The following is an 18,066-nucleotide window of genomic DNA, read 5'->3' as shown; positions in this document are numbered from 1 at the left end:
GCTCCCCGAGGCTGTCGCTGCAGCTCCCGCCTGCAGACGGAGATGACCAGGGGAAGGAGTGGGCCGAGCTCGGCCTGCCGTCTGTCTGTCCGTCTGTCCCCAACTCCGGGAGCTAAATCCGTTTTCAGCAAACCACGCAAAAAAAGCGGGGGGCTGAGGCTGCCGTGACCAGGAGAATAGGTCAGAAGTGACAGCAGAGTGGGCCGTTGAGACCCCCATGCCCGTCCTCCGCAAGCCCCGCGCGCCGTGAGGTGGGGAGGCCACTCGGAGGCGGGGGTAGCCTGGGCCGGGGACCCTCCTCGCGCCGACGCCCCCTCCCCACGGCCGCACTCACCGTCGGGCCGAAGGGGGCTCGGGGAGGACCCGGGGGGGCGCAGGGTCCCGCTCCCGCTGCCGGGTCTCCAGGAGCGCAGTCGTTTTGCACAGCGGAGACCCTGTCCGGTGTCCCGCCGAGGTGCAGCTCCACCCGCCAGGGACGCCCGAGGACGAGCGCAGGGGCTTTAGAGGGCGCTTCCCCCGCGCTGCGCGCCCTGGGGAGCCGTGCGGACGTTGCTGGCAGCCAGAGGCTTCGGGCCCCGTGGGGGAGACCCCGGATCCTGTGATCAGAATGTCGACGTTCCAAACGAGGCAGGGGAGCGGGCCGAGCCTGGACCGGGAAGCGGCGCCGCGTGCGCACGGCCGGCGAGGCCTCCGACCGGCTGGGAAGGGAGCCCAGCCCCGCCCCGCGTGAACGCCTGTCTCCCCGGCAGACACCGACACGCACAAATACTACTCCATATTCCCCAAACTGGGGGATTGGGAGTAAGGAGCGAGGATGGGGAGGGGACAGGGTCCAACCCGCTGGTTTTTTACTTTAAAAATTACATATTTTATGTCACGATCGCTTTTTGTTAAGACCACAAACATCCAATTGGGCTTGGTGTAATAAAATCAGCCGGGGCTCCCTTAAACCTAGCCATTCCGGTGAATTAAGTTGTGAAATCTAATCTATTATATCCATAAAGGAGAATGCTTTCATTGTAAATTCAGGTTATAAAGAAACTATACCTGGGCCGCCCTCCCTTTCGGATTTACTACTTGAAGACTTATCAAATTACTTCAAAATGCTGGCTCCCCCACCATCTCTCATGGCAACAAAAATTAAACGTGGCAACATTTAATAGCAGGAAAGGTCAAAAACAACCTCCACAACAAGGGGATATAATTTTTAAAAGACATCCTCCCGCATTCCCGGACGTCTTCTCCGTGTTTTCTCAATTAATTCGAGTTTTTAAAATAGCTAAACGCGCTACGACTTCCTTCAGGTTCTCCCCTGCTCCACGAGGCGTCTGGGCGCAGCTCCCGGGTGGATCGCACGTGGGCCCGGAGACTCCGGGGGTGGGGGCGCCCGGACGTCAGCGGGAGGCGCGGGGATCTCGTGGCTCCGCTGCGACCCTGCGCCCTACCGTGGCCCGCACACCTGGGCCGAGCCGGGGCCGCCTCAGGAGCCCCTCGCTGGCTCCTCGGCGCCCGGCTCCACTCAGCAAAGGCCGGGCCAGACAAAGGAGTCGCCAGGGAGGGGTTAATCCGCTCCTCACCCTTCTCACGCGGCGCCGAGAGGAAATCCGGTCCCTAATAATACGTTTGGTTTCACCCGCGGGGTGCGGGTATCTGCTGCCCTTTCCTGGGTGGGGGCAGGGCCCCTTCCCCTCCACCTTCGTCCACTCCTGGGCATGATACCCTGGCTGGGGCCGGGGGCGTCCGGCGCTGGCCAGAAGTCGGGAACACCGGGGACTCTCCGCCCTAGTTCCCGAAGAGGGGCATTGCGGAGATGGCGAGGAGGATCGATACTTCCCTAAGTTCCCAGGGAAGAGAGGCCGCGGCTTTTGTCAGGTCGCAAGGAAGATTTATGAGGCGCGGGCCGAGGATGGCCCGGCCAGGCCGAGGCCGCCCGCGCACCCAAGCTAATCTTTGATTTCCATCTAATTATTTTTTCCTGCCATCTCCAAGTCGGTGTCCGGAGAGGCGAACAAAGGGAGGAGGGTGGGGGATGGGGGCGCCAAGCGGTGGTGAGGGGTCGGTCCAGCGACCTTCTCCCTCAGTGGGGGGCCCCTGGGTGCCCCCGCTTCCGCCCAGTGCAGGGCCCAGGAGGGTGCACTTGGAAGGGTGACAGGGCTGGCGCTGTCGGGGACCTGCTCTGCGGGGTGGCTCTTCCAGACCCTAGGCCTGCGGCAGACTTCTAGGAAGGGGTCCTTGCAAAAGCCCTTGGACGAAAAGAGAACGGAAAGAATATTCTTCTATAAATTGCAATTAAGTGTGTGCAGGGCGGGGAGGTGGTTCGCCAGGCCCGGTTCACTCCATCGGAGCCGGCGGTTCAGCCCTGGGCCGGTAAGGCCGAGGGAAACGGGACTTCTTCGCTTCCCGAACGGAAAAGATCCATCCAAGCGGGTAAGAAAGAGGCGAAGCTTGCATTTTTCATGTTGAAAAAAATTCAAAATGGAAAATCATTCTATTGGTCACTACCCATAAGTAAACTAAAAACAGGGATAATTAGAGTGTGGGGATTTGGAGGGCCCATAAATCTGCGGCGCCTTTTCCACTGGAATCAGGAGGCTTTATGGCTTGTTGAGTTTTATTTTGAGAGAAATGAGATCCCTGCCTTTGGTGCAGGCGGGTGTGCACTCCGAGCGCCGCGCGGGGGTGGGGGATGGGGGGCGGCGGGACTCGCGCAGCCAGGGCGCCGCGAACCCCGAGTCTCTGTCCTCGAGGGCGGGAGGAGAAACTGCGTGCTGTGCCCCAACCTCTCTCGCCCCCAGGACCCCTCTCCCCAGCGCAGAAACCGCGACTTGGGACGAGCTGGGGGAGGTTCCCCGGGCCGAAAACCGGGCCTTGGGTAGCAAACCCGACTCTAGGCGGGGATTCGCTTTGTCCCCACCCAAACTCTGGTGAGGCGTTCGGGAGGCGGGGGATTTTTAGAAGGTTCTTCTTCCGGCTTCCGAGCCCACCGCCCATCGGGTGTCCTTCGCCTCCGCCCTTTGTTCTAAAGTGGGGAGGGGGGAGAGGGGAGAGACAAGGACACAAAATCACCCCCACCCCGCTGTCAAATCCTGAAACTTCCGATTTTCCACAAAATGGCCAGGAATCCATTTCATGCCATAGGGGTTTTATCCCCCACCGGGTGGAGGCCGGCTTTCCGACCTCCCGCACAAGCAGGGTCCTTTCCCGCTCCTGAGTCTTCAACCCCAATTACCCCAAATGCAAACGCCGTGTGAAACCCCATCAATCAGGTAAGACAGTGGGGAGACCTCTGGCTCAGCTGCGTCTAATCTGGGGAAGAGAAAGAGTCCCTTTCGTCAAGTAACCCCAAAATAACAGCACCCCTTCCCTTCAGCCCGCTTCCACCGCAGCCTCGCCTTTGTTGTAAGACCCTGGTCCTTCCTAGGAAGGGGGCGGGGAGGGCTACAGGCTCACATTCCGAAGAGTTCGGTCCTCAAAACTGCTGGAAGATTCTTTTGTTTGAAGTGGGCATGGGGGAGGGGAAGGAGCCCGTTCAGGCTACCCGGCCTCCTCGGACCCCACAGAATACCCACAAAGCGCATGGGCCTCTCGGTTAATAACGTGCGAGTCCGGGGCTCCTGGGCTGGGAGGGCTGCTGCAGGACAAGGGGAGCTGCCCGCCAGACTGGGGCCGAGATCGGGCTGCCGCAACCCAAGCTTCCTCCGAAAACAACCCCCTCAACACTGAGCATCACTGCTCGAAAAAATCCGGATTTTCCAGGAGGACGGGGCGAGGGGGAGGGCTGCGGGGAACAAAGCTGAGGCCGAGGCCGGGCGCACCGCCTCCTGGGCGAATCCAGGCGGAGCTGCAGAAAAGAGAAGCTTTTCCAAATGGGTGCCCGCTCCGAGCCCGCGGGGAGGTGGAGGAGGGTCCCCGGTGGAAGCTGCGGGACACCTTGGGCCGGGGTCTGCCCCCGCGTTGGGCCGTCCCCCGGACCCCGCAGAAAGACACGTTTGCAGCGAAAGGCTCTTACACACCAGCCGGGATTTTATTCGTTCCCTACCGAGAGTGCGCTCTGGGAGCGCGGGAAACAAGGAAAACGCACGTACCTGGCAGCGCTCCGAGGGCGGCCTCGCGGGCCCTCCGCTGGCGAAGGCCCCCAGAAGCCACTCCCCGCCCGGCTGCTCGCCCCGCGGCCGGTCCCTCCCTCCCCGGCGACGCACCCCGCCGAGCCGGCGCTCCAGGAAGCGCAGGGGGCTGGAGGCCGGCTCTCCTTTCCGGGCGCTGCGTCCGTCTTCGACCGCCAGAGCCCGCGTCCCCTCCCCGGCCCGGCCCTCTGGAGGGTCCCGCGGCGGGTCCGGGCTCCCGCGTTCCCAGGTTCCCGGCTGAGCTGCGGAGACGGACGCGGAGCCCTCGGGGAAGACGCGGCGGAGGCGGCCGCCGTCCGGGCAGGAGCCCCGGGGCGGGAGGGGTACAGGGCGGAGAAGGCGGGCGGAGGGGCGGGCGCCCTCCCCGCTCCCCGCGCCCGCCGCCCTCCGGGGCGCCCAGCCCCACCCACGTGGAGCCGCCCCGCCCCCGCGAGGGAAGGCGCCCGCGCCCCGCCGCACACCCGCGTCTGGCGGTCCCGGGCGCGAAACGCTGCGCCCCTCCCCCGCGCCGCGCTCCCCGCCTCCCCAGCGCGCAGCTCCCGACCGCCCCGCCCCCAACCCCGCCCAATCACCGCCCGCCGCTGCCGCTCCCTTTGTCTGAGCCGCCGGCGCAGGCCAATGGGATTGCGCGGAGGCGCGGGCGGCTTGGCCAATGGGCGGCCGCGGGGCGTGGCTGGCGGGAGGCGCTGCCGCGGGCCCGGGTCTGCCCGCGGAGAGCTGAGACGGCCGCGTCCTCACGTGCGCCCTGTGCGCCCAGCTAGAGTCGGCGCGCTGCAGCGTTGTGGGTGTCCGACCCTCCCTCCGCAGTCGGGAGAAGCGCTCCAGAGTCGGGAGGGAGGTGGGAGGAGTGACCCCGCGTCGGGGCTGCGGGGAGCGGGACAGCGGCTTGGATGGTCACGGTCAGCCCCGGCCGGAGAGGGTTCGGTTCGAGCAGCCTGGGGCGCGCCCTGCTGTGCGGGTTTCCGCGAGATCTGCAGAGAGCCGTGCAGCAACGCAGGCCCCCGGAGGGAAGGAGGGTGCCTGAGCTCGGACGAGCGATACTGCGCCGTTCCGTGACTCCGGACAAAGGGATCCTAGAGTCCAAGGAGTGCGTCCCAGGCCCCGAGCCCGGGCAGGGTCGCTGGGAATGGCGTTCTCTCGCTCAGGCTCACCCCGAATGGGAAGTGACCCTTGTCCCCTGAGCTGGGTCGCATTGAGGGGAAATGCCAGGACACCCGCACCAGGGCCCAGGGACTGAGTTACCGAGCGGAGCACAGCCAGGCGGTGTGACCTGAGCCCCGCGCCCTCCCCGCAGGGGGTCTTACAGGCTGGAGCGTATGTCTCCCCTGGAGCAGGGGATGAGGGAAGGGACTCCTGTGCCCTCAGCCAATCCCTGTAGGGCAGCGAGGGTGGAGAATGCCTGGACCACCTCGTCTTGTTATTCCCATTGCCTTCGGCCACGGCAGGGTTAAAAATGACAAGACTGTCTTTGGGATGCCAAAGAGCTGGTGAGTGCGGCCTTCTCTGTAACATGTGAAGCGGGGTGGTCTGTTTCTAGGTGAAGGACTTCGGTCCGCTGGTCCCTCATCTAACGGTCTTAATTCCCCGAGGAGACACACGTGGTGTCAGTGGTCCCAGGCCTCAGGGAACCTGCTTTTCACATTTTCCTAGATTTCCAAGCCTTGTCCAAGTGAAATCACACACCAGAATAAAAGCAGGAGCGAAGCAGTCCCTGGCCGTGAGGTTTCAAAGGGCCCCTCCGCGCAGGCTCCATAGATCCCAGCAGTGTCAGTTAAAGGTGCAGCAGGGCAGAGGAGCCAGCACCAGGGAACAGTCTTGCCACAAATACCCCAGGAGCTGCTGGGGTACTGCTGGCCAGCTGGGGCCTTCTCAGTCCCTATGTCCCTGGCACTGTGGTCACCAAAGCCACCATCCAGCTCAACTGTTGCCAGAGCCACTACACAGCAACTTCTAAGCCTCCACCCTGGGTTCCCCACTCCAGGGCCACCAGAACCCTGAGGCCCACAGCGGTCCTGGGGTCTGGGGGACGCAGACAGCTCCTAGCATCCTGACCTCCGCCAGCCCTGGCTGCAGCCCACAGAGAAGATCAATATGGCCTAAATGGTGTGGCTCCCAGGGCTAAGCTGCCAAGGCCAGAGACCTGAATGGGTTTAGAGGCCCAGAAGGGATTGAATCAAGGTAGCACACTCCTTGCGTTTCCTCCTGACACCCTCCTCTCCTGCTTCCAGTCCCTAGAGATGACATAAAAAAACAACCTGGAAGTCTATTATAACCAGGAGGGACAAGAAAAGTGCCCTCTGTGGCCCAGAAGTCTCGAGGACTCCTGGGAGATGGGTTTGGGGGACATTGCTGTGGCTGGAGAGAAAAACCTTGGGATCCAGAAGTGAAACCTGCTGGCATGTGATGGCAGCTCCTGGGGAGCCGAGGGACCCCAGGACAGTTGGAGGGGGGGTGGCTGAAGAATAGAGCCCCCTGCAGATTAAAGCCTAGAGGGAGTGGAGAGTTGTGGCCGAGCCATCAACCACAGTTGAGGTGCCTGACCAGGTGCTGACAGATGAGCAGGGATCACACACAAAGCTGGGGTCACCGACCCTGAGGACACACCACAAACCGAAGCACCAACACAAGCGAGCAAACTAGCACAGGCCCCATGCTGTCCAGCGAGATTGGGTGCCCTCCCTCTGGGCCTGGGCTAGACCCACTTTGCCAGGTCCCTTGCAAGGGTGTGGCCGAGTGGCCACCCTCTCTCCAGCGGAGGTGACAGCAGTGACATGTGCCTCTCCTGTGCCTGGCCCTAAAGGCCCTCCGATCACTTTCCCCTTCCCAGGAAGTGGCAGCGACCAGGGTGACAGGGGAGCTTTGCTTGAGGACAGCAGGGTCACCCTCTGGGGCCCTGAGTGACTGGAACACTGCCACGGTTGTCAAGAGAGAAATCCACTTCTCTTTTGTTTAGGCGTTTACAGGGTCTATACCTTAGAGCAATTTAACTTACAATTCAATTAGCAGTTTAATCATCGGTTTTTCACTCCCCTGTAGCAGCGTTTTACATCCGTCTTCTTGCTGTGGCCTCTGGGTGGGGGGTGGGCTCTCCCTCTCCCTTGACTTTGGGCTTCGTGTGTGACATACTCCGGCCAGTGGGACCTTAGCGGATTTGAAGTGGGCAAAGGCTTGGAATGTTCCAGCAAGGGCAGCCTGGGCTTCCTGCTTGCCAGGGGACCCACTGCGAGCAGGCCATGCCCCAGAGAGGAATGGAGAACACAGGCTGATGGGAGCTCCAAGGAGGAGCGATAAACCTGAGCAGACCTCAGCCCAGGCTGCACCCCAGAACCCAGAGTCCAGGGACTCAGCTGGGTGGAGGTGGGCCGTGGCCTGGTGAGCTCGAGAATAATCAAAGTGCTGTTTTCCGCTGCCCGGCTTTGATGTTGGGGCTATGCAGCACTGTTGTGGCCACAGCTGACGGATACCCTGCCCTGAGTCACACGGGCGCTGGTGCAACAGAGCCCTCAAATGCTTGGACTGGGGAGTCGGGTAAATGGGCGCAGTGAACTGGAGAGACCGCACTGTCCCGGCACTTGGGAACGCTTGGAAGTGGGAGGAAAGAGCCAGCAGGTCCACGTGAGGCAGAGGCAGCTGCTCCCTGCAGTTTGACCACTGTTTCCAGAAAGCGAGGGCTGGTTTGCAATTTGAGTTACTCCAGAAATGTGGGACTCCCAGGTTGGAAGAGCCACTGTTTATGTCCCAAACAGCAGAAGAGGGTGGGTGTTCAAGGCCTGCCATGCAGGCAGCTCTGCCCAACAGCAGTGGGCAGCCCACGGCAAAGATCCGATCAAGGCTCAGCTTGCAGGGGGAGGGGAGCAGATGGCTTCATAAATCATCTGTCAGTTGGACCCGGAAGACACTCATCGGGACCCACAGAGAGGCTCCACCCATCCCGGGCAGGCGGGAGGCGGGGGGACTTTGGGTTGGATCTTCTCCCTTGAGACGATGGTGACTTTTTCTAACATGAGGTGTGAGCGGAAGGGTGGGTCTCACAGATGTCGAGGCCAAGGGCAGGCTGGCTGTACAGCTGTCCGACAACAGCCGTTACCCTATCTCACGGGGCCCCAGGCTGCCTTGCAGTAGGTGTGGCTAGGTCACTGGTGGTGTCCAGCAGAATGTGGCAGAAGCAACGTGCGCATTCTGGAGTTTCAGGAGCACGTGAACCTTCCAGGAGTCTTTTAGGGTTCCCCTTCTGATGGCCGGAATGGGGACCAGCACAGAGATTGCAGAAGGCACATATGGAAGATGTCAGGGCAGCTTTCGGCCTGGGGCTCAGCCAGGCTGAGGGAGTGCAGCCCAGCCCCGCCCCGCAGGAGCGCATGCTTGGGCAGGTTGGCCGACTGACGTGGGCAGCCACGTTTGGGGTCTGCAGGCGACAGCCGTGTGACTTGCACCAAGCCAGAGTTTCAGAATACACCGTGTTCAAAAACAACACCAGTGATAGCTTTAGAGAAAAAGAATCTGGGGCCGGGCGCGGTGGCTCAGGCCTGTAATCCCAGCATTTTGGGAGGCCGAGGCGGGAGGATCACAAGATCAAGAGATGGAGACCATCCTGGCCAACATGGTGAAACCCCATCTCTACTAAAAATACAAAAATTGGCTGGGCATGGTGGCGTGCGCCTGTAGTCCCAGCTACTTGGGAGGCTGAGGCAGGAGAATTGCTTGAACCTGGGAGGTGGAGGTCGCAATGAGCCGAGATCATGCCACTGTACTCCAGCCTGGTGCCTGGCGACAGAGTAAAAGTCTGTCTCAAAAAAAAAAAAAAAGAATCTGGGAAATGAACTTAGATTTTTGCTTTCTTCTTTATAATTTTATGTATTATTCAGAAATTTATAAGGAGAAATGATAACCAACAAAATCATATTAATGTGAACAAATAAAAATAAACTTAGGGGCTGGGCACAGTGGCTCGCGCCTGTAATCCCAGCACTTTGGGAGGCTGAGGCGGGTGGATTGCTTGAGGTCAGGAGTTCGGGACCAGCCTGACTAACAAGGTGAAACACCGTGTCTACTAAAAATAAAAAAATTAGCTGGGCATGCTGGTGGGTGCCTGTAATCCCAGCTTCTTGGGAGGCTGAGGCAGGAGAATTGCTTGAACCCAGAAGGCGGAAGTTGCAATGAGCTAAGATTATGCCACTGCACTCCAGCCTAGGTGACAAAGTGAGACTCTGTCTCAAACAATATAAAATTAAATAAAAATAAGCTTAGGAAGATACTTTCAAAAACTTAACTAGATATCTTGGGAAGGTAAACCTTGGGGCATTGAAACAGGAAATCCTCAAATAGATGGGCCTTGGCTGAGCCGGTGTGAGTGAGCTGGGAGGCCCGGCCAGAGAATTCAGTGGAACACAGGCTCAAAGTGCAGAAAGGGTGTAATGTGTGAAGGAAAAATGAAGAAGTTTGGAAAACAGGCCCAGAGCTGTCTCCCTCCGCTTACATGGGATTCCAGACGAGAGGGAACGGGAGGGAGGGAATGCTAAGGGGGGCAAAGAAAGAAAACTGTCAGGGCCAAAAAACACTTGACATTTTAGAACACAGGAAAATAAGAGAAAAGTGCCCAGTGGGGGGAAAACCTCTGACTTAAAAAAAAAGCGAAGAAGAGCTAGGGGAGGAGGAGGAGGTGGAAGAGGAAGAAGAAGGGGTGGAGGAGGAGGAGGAAGGAGAGGGAAGAGCCTGCACATGCCATCACACGTTGGCACCTTGGGACTCTGCCACTGCAGAGGGGGCAGCTTCCCGGTTCGGAGGGAGGGTCTGGAGGCTCTGACGGGATGCCAGGCCCCACAGCCATTCAGTGGGGAGGAGATGCAGGCACTGTCTCTGGTCCTGCCGAGTGCTCAGAGACTCTATTTCCAGCAAGTACTATCTGAAATCACTGCTAGATGAGTTACCCTAGCAAAACCAAACACAAAGCCAAGAGGGAGGCCAGGGCTCCACGGGCGCCAGGGGCTTCCTGTTGGAAACACTTGAAACTGTCTTCGAGGAGCCCTCGGGAAGGGAGGAGGAGGGAGTGAAACTGCCCAGGGCACGTCTTGTCAGAAGGGATCACGTACAACCGATGAACTCTGGGTGGGGCAGGAGGAGGCATGTTCAAGTGCACATGTTAAAAATGCGAAAAAACTGGCCAGGCACGGTGGCTCACCCCTGTAATCCCAGCACTTTGGGAGGCCGAGGCGGGCAGATCACCTCAGGTCAGGAGTTCAAGACCAGCCTGGCCAACATGGTGAAACCCCGTTTCTACTAAAAATACAAAAATTAGCCAGGCCTGGTGGCGCATGCCTGTAATCCCAGCTACTCAGGAGGCTGAGGCAAGAGAAGCATTTGAACCAAGGAGGCAGAGGTTGTGGTGAACTGAGATCACTGCACTCCAGCCTGGGCAACAAGAGAGAGACTCTGTCTCAAAATAAATTGGAACAAGGAAGACTTGATGAATCTAACAAAAGCAGGAAATGGGGGCAGTCACGGGGACGGGAACAGCAAGAAAATGTGGCAACTGAAACTCCAGAGCTAAAAGCCAGGAGGAAATCCCATGTGCAGCATCACAACGTATGTGAGCAAATCCAAGTCATGCATGAAGCAACAGAGATACATGCATGGGTTAGATAGAAATTCACAATGCAGATGCCCAGTGTCATTGAGGCCAACCCCAACCACGGCCACCCCAGATGCTGGTCCTAGGCCCGGTGTCTCTAGCCCTGCGCCACAGAAAGACCACAGGCAGGAAGTTCATGGAGAGTCAGAGGGTACTGCACCGCTGGAGCGCACTGGTGCCGTCACGGCTCACTGCAGCCTCAAACTCCTGGCCTCAAGCAATCCTCCTGCCTCAGCCTCCTAAGTAGCTGAGACTACAGGCACACACCGCCATGCTTAGCTAATTTTTAGATTTTTTGTAGAGACACGGGGACTTCCCCATGTTGCCCACAGTGGTCTTGAATTCCTGAACCCAAGCAATCCGACTTCTGCAGCCTCTCAAAGCACTTGGATCACAACGTGAGCCACCACACCCTGCTCCTGCATATATTTTTATACTTCTATACATTAATGCATATTAAGTATACATATTAATATATCACAAAAGTTCTGGTATGTGCAATACATGTGATGAACAGAAACAGCATTTTAAGATACGTGCAGCTGGTCACAGTGGCTCACGCCTATAATCCCAGCACTTTGGGAGGCTGCGGAGGGCAGATCACCAGGTCAGGAGATCGAGACCATCCAGGCCAACATAGTGAAACCCTGTCTCTATTAAAAATATTAAAAAATTGGCCTGGCGTGGTGACATGTGCCTGTAATCCCAGCTGCTCAGGAGGCTGAGGCAGGAGAATCATTTGAACCAGGGAGGTGGAGGTTTCAGTTAGCTGAGATCTATTATTGATTGATTGATGTTTTTGAGACGGAGTCTTGCTCTGTCGCCAGGCTGGAGTGCAGTGGCACGATCTCAGCACACTGCAACCTCCGCCTCCTGGTTCCAGTGATTCTCTTGCCTCAGCCTCCGGAGTAGCTGGGATTACAGGCATGCAGAACCCCGCCCGGCTAATTTTTGTATTTTTAGTAGAGACGAGGTTTTACTATGTTGGCCAGGCTGGTCTCGAACCCCTGACCTCGTGATCTGCCCGCCTGGACCTCCCAAAGTGCTGGGATTGTAGGCGTAAGCCACCACTCCCAGTTTAAAAACACTTTTGAGAAGCTGGTGCCTAGAGGAGCCCAGGCCAATCATGGTGACCATTGTCACAGCTGGGCTGGGTGGCCGTGGGTTGAGAGCTGCATGCTGGACACAAGAGTTATGTGTCCCAGGGCCCTGGGACCTGGAGGGCTGCTGGGGAGACGCTGTTCCCTTCCTCTGGATCCCCTGGGTCTAAGCGGGATGCCTGCCCCTGCCGAAGTGCCTGCCAGCTGACTTGCTCCCATCCTGAGTTGGAGCCAGGAGGTGGAAGGACTTGGGACCAGGAGGCGCTCGGGCCTCTGGGTACGGCCCCCGCGTCTGCCCACCTCAGTCGTGTGAAATGTTCTGCTTCTTGATCATACAGGCCCATTTGATGCAGAGTCTCTGTGACCCGTACACATCTCCCGGAAGAAGATACAGCAGAAACACCAAAAATGGTAAGAGGGGAAAAGTGACCCCAGGCGAAGTTTCTGGGTTTTTTTGACCCGGGGTGGGCTACATGGGTGTGTTCATTATGTGAGAATTTGTAGGGCAGTACATTGGCAATAGGTGTACTTTGATATATGTTTATTATTCTTCGATAAAAAACAGACAAATGCTAGCGAAAAAAAGAGCAGATATAGTAATATCAATAAAAGAGCAAAATAAATAAAGACCGAAAACACGGGACAGGTAGAAAAGCGTGTTCTTTTCGTTACAACCCTCACAGAGCCATGCCAGCTGTATCAGCTGCTTCTGTAACCGCCAGCTGCACACGAACGGAAACCTCCCGGCCCTCGGGCCTGTCTCACGCGGTGCAATGGAAGCGGGTGGAAGTCCTGGGTGAAGGCAGCACCTGTGAAATCATCTCAGATACAGGCTTTTGGCTTCTGTCCTTGTGGTTTCAGGATGGCTGCTGCCCTCCAGTTGTGATGTCCTGTTCCAGAAGAAGGAGGAAGAACTGAGGCAGCAGCCTCATGCCCACAAAGCTTCTCCCTTTCTGGCCACATCTCCTTGGCCAGAACCAGGCAGACACCCCTACCTGTGAGGGAGACCAGGAATCTGGGGAGAGAAGAGGAAGGCAGAGAGAAGGGGGAAGGTGATGAGCCTCTTCCCACAGGGTCGACCACGCCGACTGTGAACTACAGAGCAAGCAACACATCTTCAAAACAGAGAGAACAAAAAATTGTGGAACTGCACATATTAATAAATCCACATTTCGTGGGAAATTTTAACATACCAGTCTCAGAAACTGAGACACCAAGTGGACCCAAAGCAATTAGGGACATAATAGATTTGAAAAGCTCAAATAACAAGCCTGACCTCACAACTCTATACAGTGGAACTTTATAATCAATGAACAGAGACTATGTTATTTTCACACATGGATCAGTCCCCAGAATTGATCATTTATTGGCCCCTAAAAGAAATCTCAATAGGTTTCAAGCAGAAACCATACAGTTCACATTCTTTGACTATAATGAGATCACTTGGAAATTAAGAATAAGAGCCAGGCGCAGTGGCTCATGCCTGTAATCCTTCCCAGTACTTCGGGAGGAGAGGATTGTTGAGGCCAGGAGTTCGAGACCAGCCTGGTCAACATGGCAAAAACCTGTGTTTACAAAAATAAAAAATTAGCCAGGTGGTGTGTGCCTGGAGCCCCACCTACTTGGAAGGTTGAGGCATGAGAATCGCTTGAATCCAGGAGGCAGAAGTTGCAGTGAGCCGAGATTGTGCCACTGCACTCCAGCCTGGGCAACAGGGTGAGTGAGACTCAGTCTCAAGAAGATAACGAAGAAAATGAGTCACCTGCACATTCAGGGATACTCTTCTAAGTAACTCTTGGGTAAAGAAAGAAAACAGAAATTGCAAACTGCTTATTAATGTACAAAAAGTGACAATGTTATATTTCAAAACCTGTGTAATATCCCAAAGGAAAAGTTAAAATGTATAGCCTTAAGTACAGTTACTGAAAGCAAGAAAGATTGAAAAGGAATGAATTGAGCTTTCAACTAGAAATGTGAGATTAGAAGCAAAAGGAAACGCCAAGGTTTTGGTCGGGTTTCTGCCTCTGCGTCGTCAAAGAGGCTGGAACATAGATGTTTTTCTTTTTTTTCCACTTTCGGTTTCATGGAAGAGTTGGGAAGAGCCCTGTCTTCTTCCATGCTTTGGAGGAGCTTACATAATATGGTCATTATCTATTCCTTGAAAATTTAGTAGAAGTTGCTTTAAGACCATCTGGGCCTGGTGACGTTTTTATGGGTGGATCTTGATCACATTTCCACTTCTTCCACGGTTATTTCTACTTCTTGAGTCAAATTTAGTATTTTTTTTCTAGAAAGCGGTCTGCTTTTTTTTTTTAAATTTTGTTGATGCAGAGTTGTGCCCAGAGTTCTCATAATTTAAAAAACCTTTACATTTGCATTTGTGGGCTCCTTTCTCACGCAGCACGTGCTAAGCACGCATGCTGGGCCTACTGAAGGTGGAGTACTGGGGGAGATGCGTCTTCTCTGCAGACCCTGGAGGTCTCCCGAGCCTTAATATCAGAATTGACTTGGGAATTTGCCAATATGTAGAGCCTTGGCCAGCGATATGGAACGATTATGTAAAATCACACACACACACACAACACACGTACACACATGCACATGAGCACACGAACACACACAGCACACACAGGCACACACACATCCCCCACCACACACACACACAGGTACACAAACACACCAGAAATTTTGGTGAGCTTTTTTTTTTCGGAATAATTGTAGCGTCACATGCAGTTGTCAGAAGTAACACAGTAGACCAGGCGTGGTGGCTCATGCCTGTAATCCTAGCACTTTAGGAGGCTGAGGCGGGTGGATCACCTAAGGTCAGAAGTTCAAGACCAGCCTGACCAATGTGGAAAACACCCATCTCTCCTGAAAATACAAAATTAGCCAGACATAGTGGCTCATGCCTGTAATCCCAGCTCCTCGGGAGGCTGAGGCAGGAGAATTGCTTGAACCTGGGAGAGGTGGAGGTTGCGGTGAGCTGAGATCATACCATTTCACTCCAGCCTGGGCAACGTGAGTTTAGTAGAGACGGGGTTTCACCATGTTGACCAGGATGGTCTCGATCTCTTGACCTCGTGATCCACCCGCCTCGGCCTCCCAAAGTGCTGGGATTACAGGCTTGAGCCACCGCGCCCGGCCCCTACGTTTTTTTTTTGTTTTGTTTTTTTTGAGACAGTCTCACACCGTCACCAGGCACCAGGCTGGAGAGCAGTGGCGCAATCTCAGCTCACCACGACCTCCGCCTCCCGGGTTCAAGCAATTGTCCTGCCTCAGCCTCCCGAGTAGCTGGGACTACAGGCCCGCGCCACCTCGCCCAGCTAATTTTTTTTGTATTTTTAGTAGAGATGGGGGGTTTCACCATGTTGGCCAGGATGGTCTTGATCTCTTGACCTCGTGATCCGCCCGCCTCGGCCTCCCAAAATGCTGGGATTACAGGCGTGAGCCACTGTGCCCAGTGCTAATAACTTTGTGAAGCCATATCCTATGTAGCTGTTAGACATGCCATGCTTACAGGCATGTAGTACATTCTGTGTCCTTGTACTTTAACCAAGATATCTGTGCTGGACGTGCTCACAGGCATGTCCCAGCTCTCCATTGCTTTCACCTGTTTAGAAAGTTTTAAGTTATTAGCCATCGGGTTTTAGTTTAGATGGTGAGGTCTGGCTCCAGCCAACGGAGAGTAGACACAGCAGTAAGGACGACCCCAAATGCGTAAGGGATAAATGTGTGTGTTTTCCTTTGGTCATTGTACTTTCATGGCATGATGGCTAGCGAGGGTCCCCTTCCTGCAGTCCAGGAAGTAAAAATTGCGTTGCTGAAGGATCCTTTGTCTCAGGTGCTCATTTTTCTCTGCAGCACCGAGCATCCATTTCCAACACTTTCCATCACCACAAGGGTCCGCAGCGGTCTCGGGTTCACCTGTTTACGGCCACACCCACCAGCCTTCCATCCTCTCCTGAGCCCTGTGGCGGGATGGGCTGTTTTCTCTCAGCATAACTCTCTGGAAATCCATCCGGGCTCATTCATTTTCTTTCTTTCTTTTCTTTTCTTTCTGTTTTTTCTCCCTCTCTCTCTCTCTTTCTCTTTCTCTCTCCCCCCCCTTCTTTCTTTCTTTTTTGAAACAGAGTCTCGCTCTGTCGCCCAGGCTGGGGTGCAGTGGTACGATCTTGGCTCACTGCAGCCTTCACCTCCCAGGCTCAAGCGATTCTCCCATCTCAGTCTCCCGAGTAGCTGAGACTACAGGTGCCCGCCACCACGCCCAGCTAATTTTTGTAATTTTAGTAGAGACAGGGTTTTGCCATGTTGGCCAGGCTGGTCTCAAACTCCTGACCCTAGATGATCCACCCACCGTGGCCTCCCCAACTGTTGGGGTTACAGGTGTAAGGCCCTGCCCCCGGTCAAGAGCTCATTCATTTCTTTGTTGAGTTGTATTCCAGGGTCTGGAAGTGCCGCAGTGTGTCTGACCATTCACCCACTGAAAGGCATCTGGGTTCTTTCTGCTTTCAGTTCCTACGAATAAAGCTGCTGTGTACACTGGTGTTCAGAATTTTGTGTGAACATAAATCTTCATTTCTCTGGGACAAATGCCCAGGAGTGCACTTATGGGGTTGCTTAGTAATCACGTTTAATTTTTTTTTTTTTTTTTTGAGACGGAGTCTCACCCTGTTGCCCAGGCTGGAGTGCAATGGCACCACCTCGGCTCACTGTAACCTCTCCCTCCTGGGTTCAAGCAATTCTCCTGTCTCAGCCTTCCAAGTAGCTGGGATTACAGGCGTGTGCTACCATACTAGACTAATTTTTGTATCTTTAGTAGAGATGGGACTTCACCGTGTTGACCAGGCTGGTCTCAAACTCCTGACCTTGTGATCCTCCCCCATCAACCTCCCAAAGTGCTGGGATTACAGGTGTGAGCCACCACGCCTGGCCATTTAATTTTTTAAGAAACTGCCAAGCTTTCTTCTGGAGAGGTTGTGTCATTTTACACACCCACCAGCAACACACCAGTAATTCGGTTTCTCCACATCCTCGCCAGCATTTGGTTTCTTGACTATTTTTTGCTTTAACCTTTCTGATAGGTGTGTGCTGGTATCTCACTGTGGTTCTAGTTTGCATTTTCCTGGCCGCCGATGCCGTTGAAGATCTTTCCAGGTGTGGATTTGCCGTTTGTGTAACCTCTCTAGTGAAATGTCTCTTCATGTCTTTTGCTCACTTCCCGATTCAGTTGTTTGCTTTTTCACCTTTGGGCGTTAGGCATTCTTCAGCTTGTTGGCTACCACTGGTCCTTGGTCTGATATCTGTGGTTTACAGACATCTTCTTCCAGTCCGTGCTTTGTCTTTTCATACCTAAACAGGGTTTTGCTCTTTGTAACTTCATGCTTTTGAATGACTTCCAACTTACAAAAAAGCTGTTAGAATCGTACAAAGGTCACCCAGAATCGCCAAGCGTTCACATTTTGCCACCTTTTTAAATTCTCTTCTCTGTTTTTTGAGCCATTTGAGAGTAAGTTGCAGACATGGTGCTCTTTGTTCCTCCTCCCTGGAGGGTGTGCTTCCTCAAACAGGGAGAGCATCCATGTGACCGCAGGAGACCATCACGACCAGGACAAGAGGGTGACGTGACACCATCAGGAAGCACAGACCCCAGGAGACATTCACAAGCGGCCCAGTGACATCCTTCACAGGCCCAGATCTGACCCAGGCCCCCGGGCACTTTGCTGTCATGGTTCTTCGGCCTCCTCCGGTCTGGAATTCACAGCTCTCTCTGTGCCGTTGTCATTCCAACATTTTCTTCCACACTTGGGTCTGACAGTTGGAGTCGGCTGCTTGGGGTCTGATGGGGAGGGGAGGGCAAGGGGAGTATGTCTCGCCGATAGGTAAACTGAGGCCAGGAAGCTCAGCAGCCTATTCAAGCTCTCACTGCAAGGTGACACAGGTGACAGGGGTTTGGAGGCTCACTGGCCCTAAGACCACTGAGGCCTGAAGCAGGAACTCTTTTTTTTTTTTTTTAAAGACAGGGTCTTGCTCTGTTGCCCAGGCTGGAGTGCAGTGGCACCATCTTGGCTCACTGCAACCTCCGCCTCCTGGTTCAAACAGTTCTCCTGCCTCTGCCTCCTGAGTAGCTGGGACTACAGGCATGGGCCACCATGGTAATTTTTGTATATTTTGTAGAGACAGGGTTCACCATGTTGTCCAGGATGGTCTTGATCTC

This window comes from Sapajus apella, unplaced genomic scaffold (assembly GCF_009761245.1).
Source record: "Sapajus apella isolate SASKATOON/1434 unplaced genomic scaffold, GSC_monkey_1.0 scaffold48, whole genome shotgun sequence".
Lineage (NCBI taxonomy): Eukaryota > Metazoa > Chordata > Mammalia > Primates > Cebidae > Sapajus > Sapajus apella.
The sequence above is the reverse complement of the archived record's forward strand: the minus strand, read 5'-3'. Positions refer to the sequence as shown.